The 16,597-nt window shown below is 38.9% G+C and overlaps 1 pseudogene; it reads right to left on the bottom strand.

Moving 5' to 3' along the window:
• Positions 1 to 851: 851 nt before the first annotated feature.
• Positions 852 to 16,597, bottom strand: part of LOC122136855 — an 86,186-nt pseudogene continuing 70,440 nt past the window's right edge.

Here is a 16,597-nt window from a genome sequence, read left to right as displayed (position 1 = left end):
CAGTGCACAATAATGTGTCTTTGACCTTCATTATGTATGTTTTGATTATACTGTGTTGTAAATAAAATGCATATAATTTAAAAAAGCCATTTTTTCAATCTCCTCACATTCTGTCTGACCTGCCTCACAGTCACATAACTCACTGATGTGCCGTTAGGGGAGGGCCCTTTGTCTCTCGGTGTGAATCGCTAAATATTCATGGCCATTGTCACTCCCTCGCATAAAGCTTGTCTATCAGAGGCTTTCGATCACAAAACATGTCTTTAAAAATTTAAATTGTTATTTTTTTTGTGTGATGGTTTTAGCATAATTTTTTTGTAATTATTTTGGAGTAAATGTTTTATTATTCAAGAGTCTTATTCAGAACTATTCAGTATGGGTTTTTATGGCCTTATTTCAGCTACATTTTTTTTCCCAAAAGTTACTAACCACGCATAATTTTCCTAAAAAATGCAAACATGTATATCTCTCTTTCTCACATATTATTGTAACACAGTTAGTGCTGAATACAAAAATATATATAATTGGTCAATAGTATAAGTAGCTGAAATAAGCACAGATGCCAGGGCATGTCAAAATATCTCAAGGGCCCCAAAATCACCTCAGACCCCAGAGGGTTAAGCCAGTATGGTCTGGCACCAGGGGAACAACACACCACTATGACTTCAATCAAAATATTTTGTTTTTTTATTTAACAGAAAGGAAAAGAAGGACAGGCTAACACAAGCTTTGAGACTACACAGAATACTGCGTGAATTAAAAAAGACTTTAAAACTACAACTTGAAGGGGGGGGGGGGGGGGGGTTGAATTCCACCCCTTTTCATGGGACAAAAGAGAAGTTGCGCATCCATGATTCAGCACTCCAACTGACTTCCGGTTAGTAGAACAGTCTCAGCCCCCCAGAGTATAATCTCCTGTACTCAGAGTTCCCGCAATACAGAGCTGCTTCACAAAGGGCAAAGTTCAGAAATTTTCCAGCAGGCTAAGAGAGTCCAATAGAATCAGCGCAATGGCGAACAGCAGTACTCCTAGTGCCCTGTACCTAACTACACTCACCCTGTTCCCACTACCTATCTATCTTTGTCGCTAACAGCCCTAACCGACCGCAAATGACACCCCCCTCCCAACATCCAACTTCTACTCCATCTCAGGCTTCACTCATCTCCCATTGTCTTCCATGTTCCTTTTTCAGCCTTTTCCCACCAACTGTCGTGATCAAATACACCAATGAGGAAGATGTAGCAAAGAGCGATCTCTCATACAAGCATATGCATATGAAAAAATAATGCTATCATCAACACTAAACAGCATATAAATGAAAACTGCCTAATCTTGCAGAGTGAAATGGCGATCCAGGAAGTGGTAAAGGCCTGTGCAAGCTTTGGGAGTGCTAATGGAAGTGATCTACTGTATCTCTGCTTTGATAATATTACTGAATATGATCCAGATGTAGTATTTGAAAAAAAAAAAATTCAATTTTCTTCGCTTTTTGCTCAAAATGTTGCTTTTTTTTAATTAAACCAATCTATATACAAGTGCTGATAAAAAAAAAAAAAACAATGCTTGAAGCTAGAATAAAAGGGAATTGTTTTTTTTAAAGTAGAGGGTCTATTCTTTATCTTAATGTATTGTGTTTCAGATATTTATATGACAACATGTTCTGGGGGGCCATGAAATTTTAGAGAAAATACCTCAAAAATTCTGGCGGTGGCTGGCAACTTTTTTCAAAAATGCTGGCGGGGAAAGAGTTAATAAAAATGTCTTGTCTCCATCCTGGCCATTTCCTTTAATGCATATTCTCTTGTTTTTTTAATTCCCTTCAAGACATCGCAAAGATCTGTATGTGTTTTCCTCCTCTCTGCAATGGACTTGAGTGCACTGGTTTTTACCCTTTCTGGATCATCTGTTTTCCAGTTCTGTCTCATCTGGGTGAATCTCTTGTGATTCTTTCACGATAAAGGCGACATCAACTATCACTAAGAGTCCGCTGATGACACCTGATAGTGCTGCTGTTGCTACACGTCCTGCTTTGGCGGTCTGTGCAGCATATCTGCTAAGATTTGCAAGCAGACCTAGATTAATGAGTTGTGTGGGACATGCTTCTTTTCTTTTGTCTACATTGCATGATATTTGTACATTGTCAAAAGTTGAGTCACCCAGATAAAAATCTCTGAACTTGTTTATTTTTTTTTCAGTACCCTTTCTCATCGTATTCAGTGGAATGAGAATTGGTTCACTTACATTTTCATAATTCTGCCTAATATTTTCAAGGCTGTCATGGAGTGATTTTTGTTTTACTGCATTGGTAATGTTGGATGCTGCAGCTGTTACACCACCTGCAACTCCAACTCCAATCCCAACACCTGTAAAAATCAGAGATGCTCCAAAAGTGAAAGGAGCAGAATTGCACCACCAACCACTGCAGTGATTCCTCCAGCTGCTCCAATCACTGAACCTGACAGACTGCCTGCTGTGCTATTATAATGTACCACCTCTATTAAATCTGTTGTTGTTCCCCACTCACTAACTAAGGCCTCAAATGCTTTATAGTGCTCACTGTAGGCTTCATCAAAGCTTTTGAATGACATCTTGAACCTTTGTTCCAGTGCTTCTGGGATTCTCCTGTTTCTGTTCACAGCATCTTTCAGGAATGGTTTTGCCAAAATCTCATTAGCTGAAGGTCTGTCTTCAGGGTCACAGCTGAGCATTGTGATTATCCTGTTTCTGTTCACCTCTGAGTACTGCTCGGAGATGTAAGGGGGGGCTTCCTTTCATGCTGAGAGCATGTAGTAAGCGACGCTGTAGAATATCTGCCTGTGAAGGAAAAAATAATGATTAAAGGAAAATCTGGTTAACCTCTAGATTTTTGATCTAGAAACACTTTAAATATTTTTCAAATTGTCAAGCTTCAGTTATAATTTAATTATTTCATGTATAGCCAGCAAATAACTTTGCATTTGTTAAAATCCCAACTATATTTTATTTGAAAATAAGTTTATATTTCATTCCATCAGTAGTGTTGGCCGATATGAAAGAAAAAAAAAAAACTAGTTTTTTTGCTGATTGGTGATAATCAACACATATCTTGGTGTTTTTCTACTTTTTTATGCCAAAATTTTTGTTTTCTGTATTATTTTTACATCCTGCCTCTTGCTGTCATGCAAACATGTTTATATTTAAGGTTATTAAACAAATAAAGTTCAAATGAAATGCAAGTAAACATCATTACGTATTTAAAATACAAAAATATGAGTAACTATTTCATCACAGTTAGATTTTTAAATGGGTGGTAATCAAATTTCAGTTACATCTGAAAAGTATTTTTTATACTTTGGTGTGAGCCGCGCATACAGGCATATGCTGGATGTGACGGATCTTACTTGGTTGCGTGAAAAGCCTAAGCCTGTTCGCGGCTGACTAGATGGGCGTTTTTCATGAAATGAAGTGAAGTGAAGTGACGTGTGCCCAAGTATGGTGACCCATACTCAAAATTGTGCTCTGCATTTAACCCATCCAAGTGCATGCACACACACACACACACACACACACACTGTGAACACACACCCGGAGCAGTGGGCAGCCATATTGCTGCGGGAGCCCAGGGAGCAGTTGCGGGTTCGGTGCCTTGCTCAAGGAAGTTGGAAGAGAGTGCTGGTCATTCACATCCACCCACACACCCTCCCTCCCTCCAAAAATCAGCTTTGAGGTGAATTCTACAATGCATAGAGATCAACTGCATCTTCAAATTCAGTGGGAGGACAACAACATCATTGGTGGGTGATGCATTGTCAAGTATGATAAAGATATATACCCTGGGACAATCCTTGAAGTCAATGATACGCATGTGAGAGGGAAGTGCATGTTCAGAATTGGCCAGAATCGCTTTTTTCTGGCCCAGGTGAGATGATGTGGTGTGGTACTTGTTTGAGGATATTCTCAGGTTAATTCCTCCCCCAAACACAAGTGACATCATGTCATGTTCAGATAAGAAGATAAATATGAGAGGAGCTCTCAGCATCACAACTTTAAGTATTAAAACTGTTCGGGCTCTATCACAAACAGATATCAAATTTAAGCTAATTTCATGTTAGATCACTTGAAAGTTAACATGCTGGATCTATGTTTTTTTCAAGACTTTTCAATGAACACTACAAATTGACTTTGCTTCATTCAAGAACTTGTTCAATAAACAATTTAAGTGGGTGTGAACTTCAAAACTAGAACCTGTTCAATAACCACATGCAGTGTATGCATATTTGTTCAATAACTAGATCCTGTTCAAAACTAGATCTTGGTCAGTATCCAGCAGCAAACGTGTTTAATAACAAATGTAAAAAAAAAAAAAAAAAAAAAAAAATGTGTTGTAAGTATAACCTGTGATCTATAGTTCCCCTTTCAGTCGGTCACTCTTGACGTCACGTCGGGTGACCGACTAACTGGATATCACTTCGACAGACCAATCTACTTCGAGTGTAAACTAAACGAGCCAATGCACATTGGCATGCAATTATTGCATCCAGCTGCCGCTGATCACAGCGTGAGTATAAGAAGGCAGCAGGTGCAAAGCCATACCAGCTTTTCGCTTCAGAGCCGAGCGTTAGTATCGTTCTGCTCAACTGTGTCTGCTGTGAACTACGAGTTCAGCACGCTTTCGGAAGCTTCGTGTGTTGGCGAGACGGCGCTTCAGCGGTGGTCGTTCCCGAGTCAATTGGGTTGCACACTACTAGTGGGCTGCACTACCCCTTGTCGTGTTGCAAATGGCCAATTCCCCTCTGCGCCTCAGCACTAAAAGAGCATTTCCTAAAGAGCAAATTTCTCTAAATGAGCTTCACGGGTGCATCTTTGTAAAGACGACGGATTGTCCTTATAAGGATGCTGTTTCACCCGTGCGTTTCTGGGTTCGGTTGTTACCTGGCAACGGGTGATGGTCACGATCACTGCCTCACATGTCTGGGCATCAAGCACACTGAGGTAGCTTTCGTGGATGAGTCATGTTCCCACTGCAGGAAGATGACCATCTCGGAGCTGCGAACCAGGCTCCGCTACCTTCAAAAAGGGGGCGGAGTCCCGTTGCCCGCAATCTGGGGCTCATTTTGGTGGCCAACAGACGAGAACCACTTCCAGCAGTAGCTCGGGCGGTTTGAGGATTACAGTGGTGGCAAACACCCACAGGGAACCCACCCTCTGGGGACCATCACTCCTCTTGCATCTCTGATCCAGTGGAGTAACCCACTGAACGCGCTGGGCCCCTCTTCAAAGAGCGTACCAGTGGTATCCAGTGGGGCCTCCCCCGACCAGATGTCAATCTCAGCATTGGAGGGAGAGCTGTCCGATGAAGATTCGGCTGCGCTGCCGCCCTCCGGGATGGTGCAAAGCCTGAATTGGATCTGGAGATGACAGATATGCTTTCCCGGGCCGCTGAGAGGGTAGGGCTCGAGTGGAAGTCTCCACTGCATCCCGAGCCCTCGAGGTGGGAAGAATGGTTTCTCGAGGTGGCTTGCGCCCCGCCCCGGTGCCTTTCTTCCCGGAAGTGCATGACGAGCCCACCAGGTCGTGGACGGCACCTTTAACTGCCAGAAACCGGCTGGTGGGCTGCTCCTCCCTCACCACCCTCGACGGCGGTGCAGTGAAGGGGTATTCGGTGATTCCCCCGGTGGAGCGGGCGGTAGCGGGTGCATCAAGTGGCCAGGCCCTTAATTATGCAGAACTTTAAGGCTTAATATAATTTAAACGGGAGACTTATAAAAAAATTCACCCCCCTCACAGTTGTCATGAAGGGCAAAATTAGCTATATAGACCAAAACCACTTTTTGAACCAGGCTGTCAACGTTTTTTTTCTGCTGTAAAGTTGGGCATTTTAACATGGGAAGTCTATGGGACTGACTCCCTTTTGGAGCCAGCTTCTATCGGGCCTGTTGATGAATTGCAGTTTTTGTCACTTCCGTGTTGGTTTCACGAGAGAGACCGGAAGGTTGCCGCTTGGTTAGTGCATTAAAAATATACTGAATTGCATTTTAATATCTTTCTAAGAAGTATACTAAGTACTTTTGTAATAAGTATATTGTTAGTCAAGCTTTTAAGAAATATACTTAACACAAGCATACTTTAAGTGAAGTTTTTGTGTATTTACAGAAAATATACTTATTTCACTCAAAGTATATTTTCTTGTGTAAGAAAATAGAAAACTGATTCAGCTTTAAATGGGTTTAAAGTATACATACTTTATAACTATGTGTAGGCCTGATGCAATATTTTAAATATTTATGAAATGAACGTGCTTAAGCCTGCTTTTCAAAAGTAACATTTTAATATATATTATAAAGCACATTAATTCACTACTACATAAATACATACTATATGTGCTATGTGCTTACAGTAAGTGCATTCTTATACGTGCATTCTTAAAATGTACCAATTTGCAATGTGTGCATATTTTACAAACAAACATTTTTTCAGCTGTGATTAAACATTGTTATAAGCATACTTAAAATTAATATGTTGTTCAGTTTTACTTGTTTGTACTTGTTAAACAATATGATACATTAAAGGCTGTTGTCCATAACATGATTTGTTCAAGGAAAACGCCACCATTTTTCCATCTTCCACTTTGTTCTTCCCTCAACTTAGACGAGCTGATATGTACCTCTTCCATCTCAGTGCGTGCATTTAATTGCTGTAACGCACGGCACGACTATGCTAGCTTTTATCTTAGCACCATTTATTCCTTAGGATCCAAACAGGGATGAATTTAGATGCCACCAAACACTTCCATGTTTTCCCTATTTAAAGACGCTTACATGAGCAGTTACAAGAGTAAGTATGGTGACACAAAATAAAACGTGGCGATTTTCTAAGCGGATAAACATTTTTAACTAGGTGTGAGAGCATCTGCAGAACGAGTGAGGCCAAGACTTTTGGACAATGGCCTGGTGTCAAGAAGAGCAGCAAAAAAGCCACTTCTCTCCAAGAAAAACATCAAGGACAGACTGAAATTCTGCAGGAAGCACAAGGATTGGACAGCAGAAGACTGGTGCAAAGTTATTTTCAATGATGAAGATACCTTACGACTGTTTGGGACATCTGGAAAATCAAATTGATGTTCGGAGAAGAAAAGGTGAATGCTACCATGAGTCCTGTGTTTTGACAACAGTTAAGCATCCTGAGACAATCCATGTGTGGGATGTGAAGATGTTTTTCAACCAAGGGAGTGGGCTCTCATAATTCTGCCCAAAAACATTGCCATGAATAAAGAATGGTATCAAAACGTCCTGCAAAAGCGACTTCTTCCAATGATCCATGAGCAATTTGGTGATGATCCGTGCATTTTCCAGCATGATAGAGCACAATGTCACAAAGCAAGAGCGATAAAGAAGTGGCTTGAAGACCATTACATTGAAATTTTGGATCCGTGGCCAGGCAACTCCCCGGATCTCAGTCCCATAGAGAACCTGTGGTCAGTCCTCAAAAGGCGAGTGGACAAGCAGAAGCCCTCAAATTGTGATCAACTCAGAGAACTAATAAGGCAAGAACTGATCGCCATAAGTCAGGATTTTGCCCAGAAGCTAATAACCAGCATGCCAGAGCGAATTGCAGAGGTTATGAAGAACAAGGGTCAACACTGTAAATATTGACCAAGAACAAGGGTCAACACTGTAAATATTGACCCATTGTATATAATTTTTCATTGTTTTTCATTATACCATAAAAACATGTGAAAAAAAATAATCTATAAATACAGAAGCAGCAAACTTAGCAGAACACAAAATTTATGACATTGCCAAAACTTTTGGCCATGACTGTACATAAATGCGTCTATCTTCGCACGAATCATCCGTGGTCCAGCTCGACCAACAGAAAAAGGGAGTATAAGGTTTTTTAATGAATCTTTGCAAATCGCCTTTCGTAATAGTGTGCTAAATAGCCAGTTTCATGATGAATGCAGTTAAAGTAAACAGCTCGGAAGAGAGGGGCGGGGTCATCGCCTTTCTTAATAATGTCGAGTAAAATGCTAGAAAATGGCTTGCTCTGAAAAGAGCTGTTTTTGACTGTTTTGTGAAAAGCAAATAGAAATTATTGAACTGTCAAAAGATTTGTGAGTGACTTAGAGCACAGAAGATCTTGGTCAGATAAAGATTTATTAAGGAAAGTTTCTGTCAAACAAATGAACTGTATTGTAGTGGCAGCTGTACAAAATGCCACTGCTGAGCAGCAGACAGGAGTTTAAAGCTACTGGAGTCTCAAGATCCTCTCCATGCAGATGTGAGAAACTTCACAAAGGGAAACCTGCACAGTGGCTGTAGAAACACACGAAGACTTTGTTTTAAAATAGTTTTATTCACTTACGAAAGCTGCAGTACAATGGATAATCCAGATAAATGGATTTCTGATAGCTGATGAATGGCCATCCTATTCCAATGAGTCTGAAACATCAACAAGGAGGCGGTGGGTGATGATTTGGGTTGGAATATTGGGAAGTAAGATTTAAGGTCATTTTAGGGTGTCAAAATGACTTCTGCAAGACATGTGGAGTTCATAACTGACCATTTTCTGCTGTGGTATGAAATGAAGAATAGTGCTCTCGGAAATAAAAGGATTTTCATGTAGAATAACACGCTATCCCATGCTGCATAAATACTATTGTGCTAAACACGTTTGAAAATGTATTTCTACAAGCCACTGTGCAGGTTTCTCTTTGTGAGGTTTGGTTAGCAGTGACTAAAACACAGCTTTAGACACAACTGTCAGTCTGCATGGAGAGGATCTTGAGACTCCAGTAGCTTCAGACACACCCGGCCAAAGCAGTCAGGAAGGGTTTCCGGAGAAACACATCTACCTCATACCTCAGGGAAAGCAGTCTACACATCTACCTCAAACCCACTCCACAGAGGGGCGATTTCACTGGTTCAACCATAAGGGCAGTGTCACAGGGAGGTCCAAGTGGGCCTAACCATCTATCGAAACTGCAGAGTGGAGTTAAGGAGTAAAGCCACTCCACGCCTAATGTGGATGACTGTGTGTGGATGACTCAAATCTCAGGTGGCCCCTCGGGATGAGACATGATGATCTCAGCAGGTTGCCCCTGTATACTTTTTGACAGCCGCCTATGACATCACAGGTCACCTGAACCAGTGGTATTGGCATTTTTTCACACGTGCTTCAGACACTGGTCATGCTGGCTGCATTCCCTATTCAATTCAATTCAAGTTTATTTGTATATCGCTTTTTACGATACAAATCATTGCAAAGCAACTTTCCAGAAAATTAAGTTTCTACAATCTTAAGTAGTAGGTTATCAGTGGTGGTAGTTTATGTGCATATGTCAGAAATGTACAAAAAATCAATTAAAAGACATAATCAACAGACGATGAACACTATTTACACCTATTGTGTCCACTAGAGAAACAAAGCGTCTAGTTCACTCTTGGGGAACCATGGTTACATGCGTAACCCAAGACGTTTGTTGCTGTTGCTATCTGCTGTGTCTGAGGGATCTGTTTGAGCCATCCGCTGAAAGGAGGTTAATTCTAGTTTGTTTGTGGTGATTGCTGCAGATGTTATATCAAGGTGTTAGTCACTGACCTCAAAGCATGCCCAAACATGTCCTGTAACGATCATTCTGTATTATTCAGGTAACTAAAACTTACTGACTTTAACTATGGTTAATGAATTAATGAATTAAAGGGGTCATATGATGTGATTTAAATTTTTCCTTTCTCTTTGGAGTGTTACAAGCTCTTGGTGCATAATGAAGATCTGTAAAGTTGAAAAAACTAAAGCCTCAAAACCAAAAGAGATATTCTTTATCAAAGTTAAGACTCTACCACGCCCCCCTAAAACGGCTCGTTCAAACACGCCCCCTTATGTCTACATCACTATGTGGAAATATTTGCGTAATGCCGCCCAAATGTTCACGCAAAGAAAGAAGGCATGGTTTCAGTAACCGCAGTTAGTGTTGAAGCAGCCATGTCAGGGAGATGCTGTGTGTATATAGACAAAAGCAAAAACACTTTATTTGGCCTTCTGAAAGTAGATGCATTTAGGAATCTTTAAGATTACTTACAACAGAAAAGCAACGCATTTTATGGATGACCATTTCGTGAACCAAGGAGAGGAGGTAATTCTGACTTTGCTATGACAATCTGGCACATCTGAATCAGCTACTGTAAGTATGTTTTGTTATTAGTTTTAAGTATTTGCTATTGACTGTTCAAATGCAGAGTTTTGCACGTTGTGTGTGTGTGTGTGTGTGCGCGTGTGAGAGAGATAGAGAGACAGGTTCACACAGTGGAGTCAGCTGTCTTAACCGTCCGTGGCTTGTGTACTGCAAACACATACGAGCTTCATCACTGTGTCTGTCATGCAACTCTGTTCCCCTTTCGGGCTTGAACTGATGGTAAAACTAAGAACACTATTAACTGTATTTACACTTGTTTTGAAAGATGAAGCTCACAATTATGGAAAAGGGGTGTTACATTTCCAACGAGTGCTTGTGGTGTTCAGCCAATCACAATGCACCCCTTTAATGCTCTTGCTCTAGCTCTGGTTGATGTGTGTGTGCGCCTCTTCTTGGAGAAGTGCCCAATACAAGGAATCCTGCCCTTTATGACGTCATACAGTGTCAATACTGTGTATACACATGCAATAATCTCACATTGAATCACTTATTTACATCGCATCTACAGTCTGTTATATTGAAAGGATTAGTGAGTGTGCAGAATTCAAGACTGAACAAAAAAACTCCAGTACAGTTAAATGCCTCTGATTTGCCATTGCATTCAAGAAATCAACAAATACAGATGTGGCCAAGAAAAATGCATGTTTTTTCCTGCTGCTGAATCCCGTGAGCATGTTTTTTTAGAATTTAAATAAATGTGTTGTGCTTCACAGAATATCCACCAGATGGCGCATGGAACAATATACTGTATCTACAGGCCAGAACGTCTAAGTTACGTATGGTAACCCTCGTTCCCTGAAGGAGAGAACGGAGACGTCATGTCGGATGACCGATGAATTGGGTTCTCGCTTAGAGAGACCAATCTACTCAGAGTGTAAACTAAACGAGCCAATGCACATTGGCATGCGATTATTGCATCCAGCTGTCGTTGATCACAGCATGAGTATAAGTAGGCAGCAGGTGCAGCGCATATTCAAGTTTTCACTGAGGAGCTGAGCCGGTGACTGAACGTAGGTTTTTAATAAGTAGGGGAAATTCCCGACATTTAAAATTTAATAACCGTTTACATGCCTAGGGTGTTTGCATTGTAATAATGTACAGAAATACTTCAGATTTATAAACGCTGACTTGTTAGGTAATGTTTTCTCATTAAAATCATACAATTTCCTATTAATTCAATAGAATGTTTACGCACACTAGGGATTACCAATATGGCGGCGCGGCGGCTTCAATTTTATGACGTCATGAGCAATCCAGTTCTATATTATAGATCAGTGGTGGCAAGGCTTCATTAGCCACTGGGGGGGTTTCTGGCAGTGAAAGTTGCCATCCATGACCTGGTGAGCTCATCATGCACCTCCGGGAAGAAAGGCACTGGGGTGGGTCCCTGAGAACCAGTGCGAGCCACCCCGAGAAACCAATCGTCCAACCTTGAGGGTTCAGGACGCGGTGGAAGATTCCACTCGAGCCCAACACTCTTGGCAGCCCGGAAAGCATAGCCATCATTTCTGGATCTGCATGCAGCACCGCTGGCCACCCAGAGGGTGGAAGCGCTGACGGATCTTCCTCCCCAGAAAAGTCTGGCTCATGCTACCACCAGAACGAGAGCCATCGAAGAGTGTGCTTGAACTCGGAACTGTAGATTCTCACTCCATAGCAGAAGGTCAGGAGCAGAACGATAGAACCGCTAGGCTCCAAAGCGAAAAGCTGAATATGCCCTGGATCTGCTGCCTACTTATACTCACGCTGTGATCAGTGGAAGCTGGATGTAATAATTGCATGCCAATGTGGATTGGCTCGTTTAGTTTACACTTGAAGTGGATTGGTCTCTCTAAGTAAGATCCCAATTCGTCGGTCATCCAACGTGACGTTGGGAGTGACCAGCTGAAAGGGAACAAATTGCTCATAAAAACTTTGCAATTATTTGTCTTCGACTAATTGTTAAATATGCTTATAGATTATTACAGTATGTTTCATTTATCAGTGTCTGACAAATTATTAACTGCATGCAATGCTGTTATTGTGAGAAAAAAAATCACTATAAAATATCAAATATTTGTGTCTAACACTATTTTATTTATATGTTAATACGGACACTGAAAAAATGCATTTATACATGACTGCAAGATTGTAAAGGAGATCATTATTTGATGTGTTTTGTAAACAATTTTATTGCACTAGCACTGCATTTGGGAGATCATGTTTTACAGTAGGCTACGCAAATAATTGTTTGTGTATATCTAAACTTTATTCAGTTGTTTAAAAGTTATTTGAAAAATATTGTGCCTACCAGCTGATTTTTTTTTTTTTCAAATTTAAAGATGATATGCAAAAAGAAAAGTGCTACCACTTATCTATATGTATGTCCTTTTAGAATTACAGTTTCCATAGTAGTAAAATGTCATATATATGTAGAATTAGCTTAATTATTAAATTAACCAATGTTTAACTCATTACTTGCTCCAAAATTAATGCTAGTAACGAAATCATTGAAATGTTTGCCGTTATCCTACTGTATAAATAAAAAAAACACTATATCAAATTTACATAAACTGTGAATAAACTGTACATGACAAGTTAAGATATATGCGTATACATTGCTTATGTCTTTATTTCTGATTTTAAAAATGAATATGTCATTTGCAATACATATGTTGAGGATCTCATCCATCCGATGTTAGCCATGTGCTTCTGATGTATGCTACTGTAATGTATATTGCTGAAGCAAACATCATGTATTTTACAATAGATCTTTCATGATGACATGATGGTAAATGCGCTTTAAAATGATGTTCATAATAATGAGATTGTTACTACACTTTTACTATTTAAAAAAAAAAAAAAACAGGGTTTGACCTGAACATTTTTTTTTTTTTATTTTTTGATCTGTCTTTAATATAATATGGGGTAAAAAAAAAAAAAAAAAAAAAAAAAATAGGTTTATGGTTTTTAATGTAGATTTGGTGGCCTGGTTGAGTGTGCATTAGCCTTTATGCCCACAGCCATTATATGTATTGAAAATTGTTACATTGTTATAAATGGTATTTAATATATCATACTTTGTAACTATAATATGGTGATCGGGAAAAGTTCATTTTGTCGAGGTAACGACGACACCTTTTTCTCGTTTAATGCATAAACAAATGTGATCATAGAAACCCCAGGATTATTCAAAATGGATATATATATATATATATATATATATATATATATATATATATATATATATATATATATATATATATATATATATATATATATATATATATAGGCAGTGACATAAATTATGTTTTTTTTTGTTTTTTGATGTTTGATTATTTATTGTTTATTTTTATTTTTTTATGTTTTTATTTTGTTTTGTATGATAAAGTTTTAAAGGCTTTTATTGGTAAAAAAAAATATAATGAGTCAATATTTACAGTATAATATGTTAAATTTAGTTTAAAATGAATTTCCAGTAAAATTCCCCTAAATGCTCCAGAAATAGAACCTAATCAAAGCTTTACTGGCATATTGGACATTTACAGTAGACTATTTACAAAACATTAAGCAATATATGGAACATTAAGCAAAGAGATCTAAAATTTAGGGGAATTAAACAAAATAGGCTAACAACGAATATAAAAATAAACAATAATAATAATAATTATTTTTTATTATCAATCATCATCATCATCATCATCAAATATTATGGAAAAAAGATAATCTGATTATGGATACAGGACTGTGAGATAGATAAAAATATTTTCTTGTATAGGCCTATTCTTAGGCCTACATATTCTTTTAACATTTATTCATGATAAACCTAATTCGAATGCTATCTAGGTGATGTTGCGTGCACAGTCTGTAGCCTATAGCTACCTATGGTTAATATAATAATTTTCTAAATTACACACTTTTAGCATTTTTTAATTCAAAATAAAATATTAATTTATCAGCTTTCTGTTAACCCTCTGGGGTCGAAGTCCACACCAGTGGCGGTCTGTCTCGTATTTTTTTGATGACTGTGAAAAGAACTAAAAATACTACGGCATTTTTTATTGTACAGATAAGAATAAGGTATCGTTTGAAACTCCAAAGGGTTTACTTTTATTTGTGTATAGTCATAATAACAACAAAACATGTGCTTTTTTAAAATAAAAAAAATTTACAAGGTGCGCTCTCTGCCGCCTCAGTCTCTGTTCATCTTTCTTCACAGGACACATAAATAAACCTGAATCTCATGAATACTCACCTCAAAGACATGAGAAATATATGTATAGAAAACTTGAAATGTTTACTTTTTAAATTAGTAAGTCACATTTAAAACAAATGTTCTCTGATAAGTATCCGTATGAAACCAACGTGATGTCCAGTTTTTCCTGTCTCAACTCATTATCTGTAATGCAGTCAGCTCACGAGCTGATCACGCTCAAATTCTAAACATCCACGTGAGACACGCGGACATGTAAATGCCCACACATCATCCGTAAACAAACATGAACACAACACTAACCAAAAAAAAAGGTTTAATTGAATTTACTACATTTTTTAAGGTAAGTGGTTGCAATCAAATTATTTCACTACATTTGAACAAATTTAGTTGACTGACTTTTTAAAACATTTTTTCATGTAAATGTAGCTAAAAATAAATTGCAACCACTTACCTTAAAAAAGCTAATAGCGATGCATCGTGCAGATTGATCCAGTGGAGGATACCATTCTGAGTAGCAGCCATTACTTGCACCTGTTATTGTGTTATTGTGACATAACTCCATTTTTACTAGTTTACTAGTTGTGACACATTTTACTAGTTTAGACTTTTCCCAAACTATAATTCCTAACTACATGTACGAAATCAAGTGAAACATTTTAAAAATATGTGTCATGTCATTGTGTCTGTTAGAAGAGGTGTTAGTGAGGCCCGCAGGGGGGTGCTCACCCTGTGGTCTGTGTGGGTCCTAATGCCCCAGTATAGTGACGGGGACACTATACTGTCAACAAGCACCGTCTTTCGGATGAGACGTTATACCGAGGTCCTGACTCTCTGTGGTTACTAAAAATCCCATGGCACTTCTAGTAAAGAGTAGGGGTGTAAACCCGGTGTCCTGGCCAAATTGCCCCCCCTGGCCTTTGTCAATCATGGCCTCCTAATAATCCCCAACCTCTTGATTGGCTCTATCTCTCTCTCCTCTCCACCTGCAGCTGGTGTGTGGTGATTGAGCGCACTGGCGCCGTTGTCCTGTGGCTGCCGTCGCATCATCCAAGTGGATGCTGCACAGGTGGTGGTTGAGGAGAGACCCCCCCACATGATTGTAAAGCACTTTTGGGTGTACAACAATACACAATAAAGCACTACTATAAATGCATCATTCATATCATAATGTCTCAGCCAATGCCAGGGTGTTTAATGTTTCATAACATATAAAACCACAAGATAAAAAAATTGAATGAGTGTTAATGGATTTACAAGACTGTGGGATTGACAAAAAATATTTGTATCCATCTCTGATAATCCCAGGTTATATGATCACGCAGGTTGTTTACGCATTAAACTCGTGCCCACGGGAAAAATGTTGTCCCTCATCATAGAAATTCATGGCAGGAGTTCTGCACGGGTCCTGTTTGATAACAAAAAAAAAATTGACAGACCACTCGACCCGTTAGCCGACATCAACACTATAATTCCGTACCTGACCCTAACCACACATGTATTTTCCTACATTAGGTAGACAAACTCTTTTATTAAAACTTCTATTCAAATTTTTGAATTGCAGGAAAGTAGCGGTTTTCGCTGTCAGTGCAGAGGCAGTGCACAAGTAGTGCTCATGCACCCAAACTTGCAACTAACGTGTTCATAGTCCCTTCATTCTGACTTCATGGATGAACAACACCTTAATTAAGACATAAGTAAGGTGAGTACAATCATCGTGATTTAGGATTTATTACACACGATCATGATGTTTTCTTTTTTTCACAAAAAAAAACAGGGTCCTTTACTATACATTGTGGATAAAGCTTGATATGCTTATGGTACATTATTCAAAAAGCATTATTTTGTGCATGTAAGACTACTTGAATTATTAAATGAATATACAAGAAACACTGAATCGTAGAATTTTGTTGGTAACAGAGGAACTTGCGACCACAGCTAGCTAACAATGCTTTTGGGAAATGCACAGCAACTCCATAGCAACCCAGCTAACTACTACAACCACTCAGCACACCTTAGCAATGCCTTGACAACCCATCCATACACCCTGACATCATGGCTGTAAAATTTTGTATAGACCACTCACATTTTTGTTCAGAAAATGTAAAAATCATACTTCTCTTGAGCATTTATTTCATTGGGGAAATCAAAACGCCTTTAATGTAAAACCATCTGACTGTCATATGCCAAAATTGAAGAGAAGCTACAATAAATGAGCGACATCCATCTA

Source organism: Cyprinus carpio, chromosome B3, assembly GCF_018340385.1.
Source record: "Cyprinus carpio isolate SPL01 chromosome B3, ASM1834038v1, whole genome shotgun sequence".
In the NCBI taxonomy this organism is placed as follows: domain Eukaryota; kingdom Metazoa; phylum Chordata; class Actinopteri; order Cypriniformes; family Cyprinidae; genus Cyprinus; species Cyprinus carpio.
The sequence above is the reverse complement of the archived record's forward strand: the minus strand, read 5'-3'. Positions and strand labels throughout refer to the sequence as shown.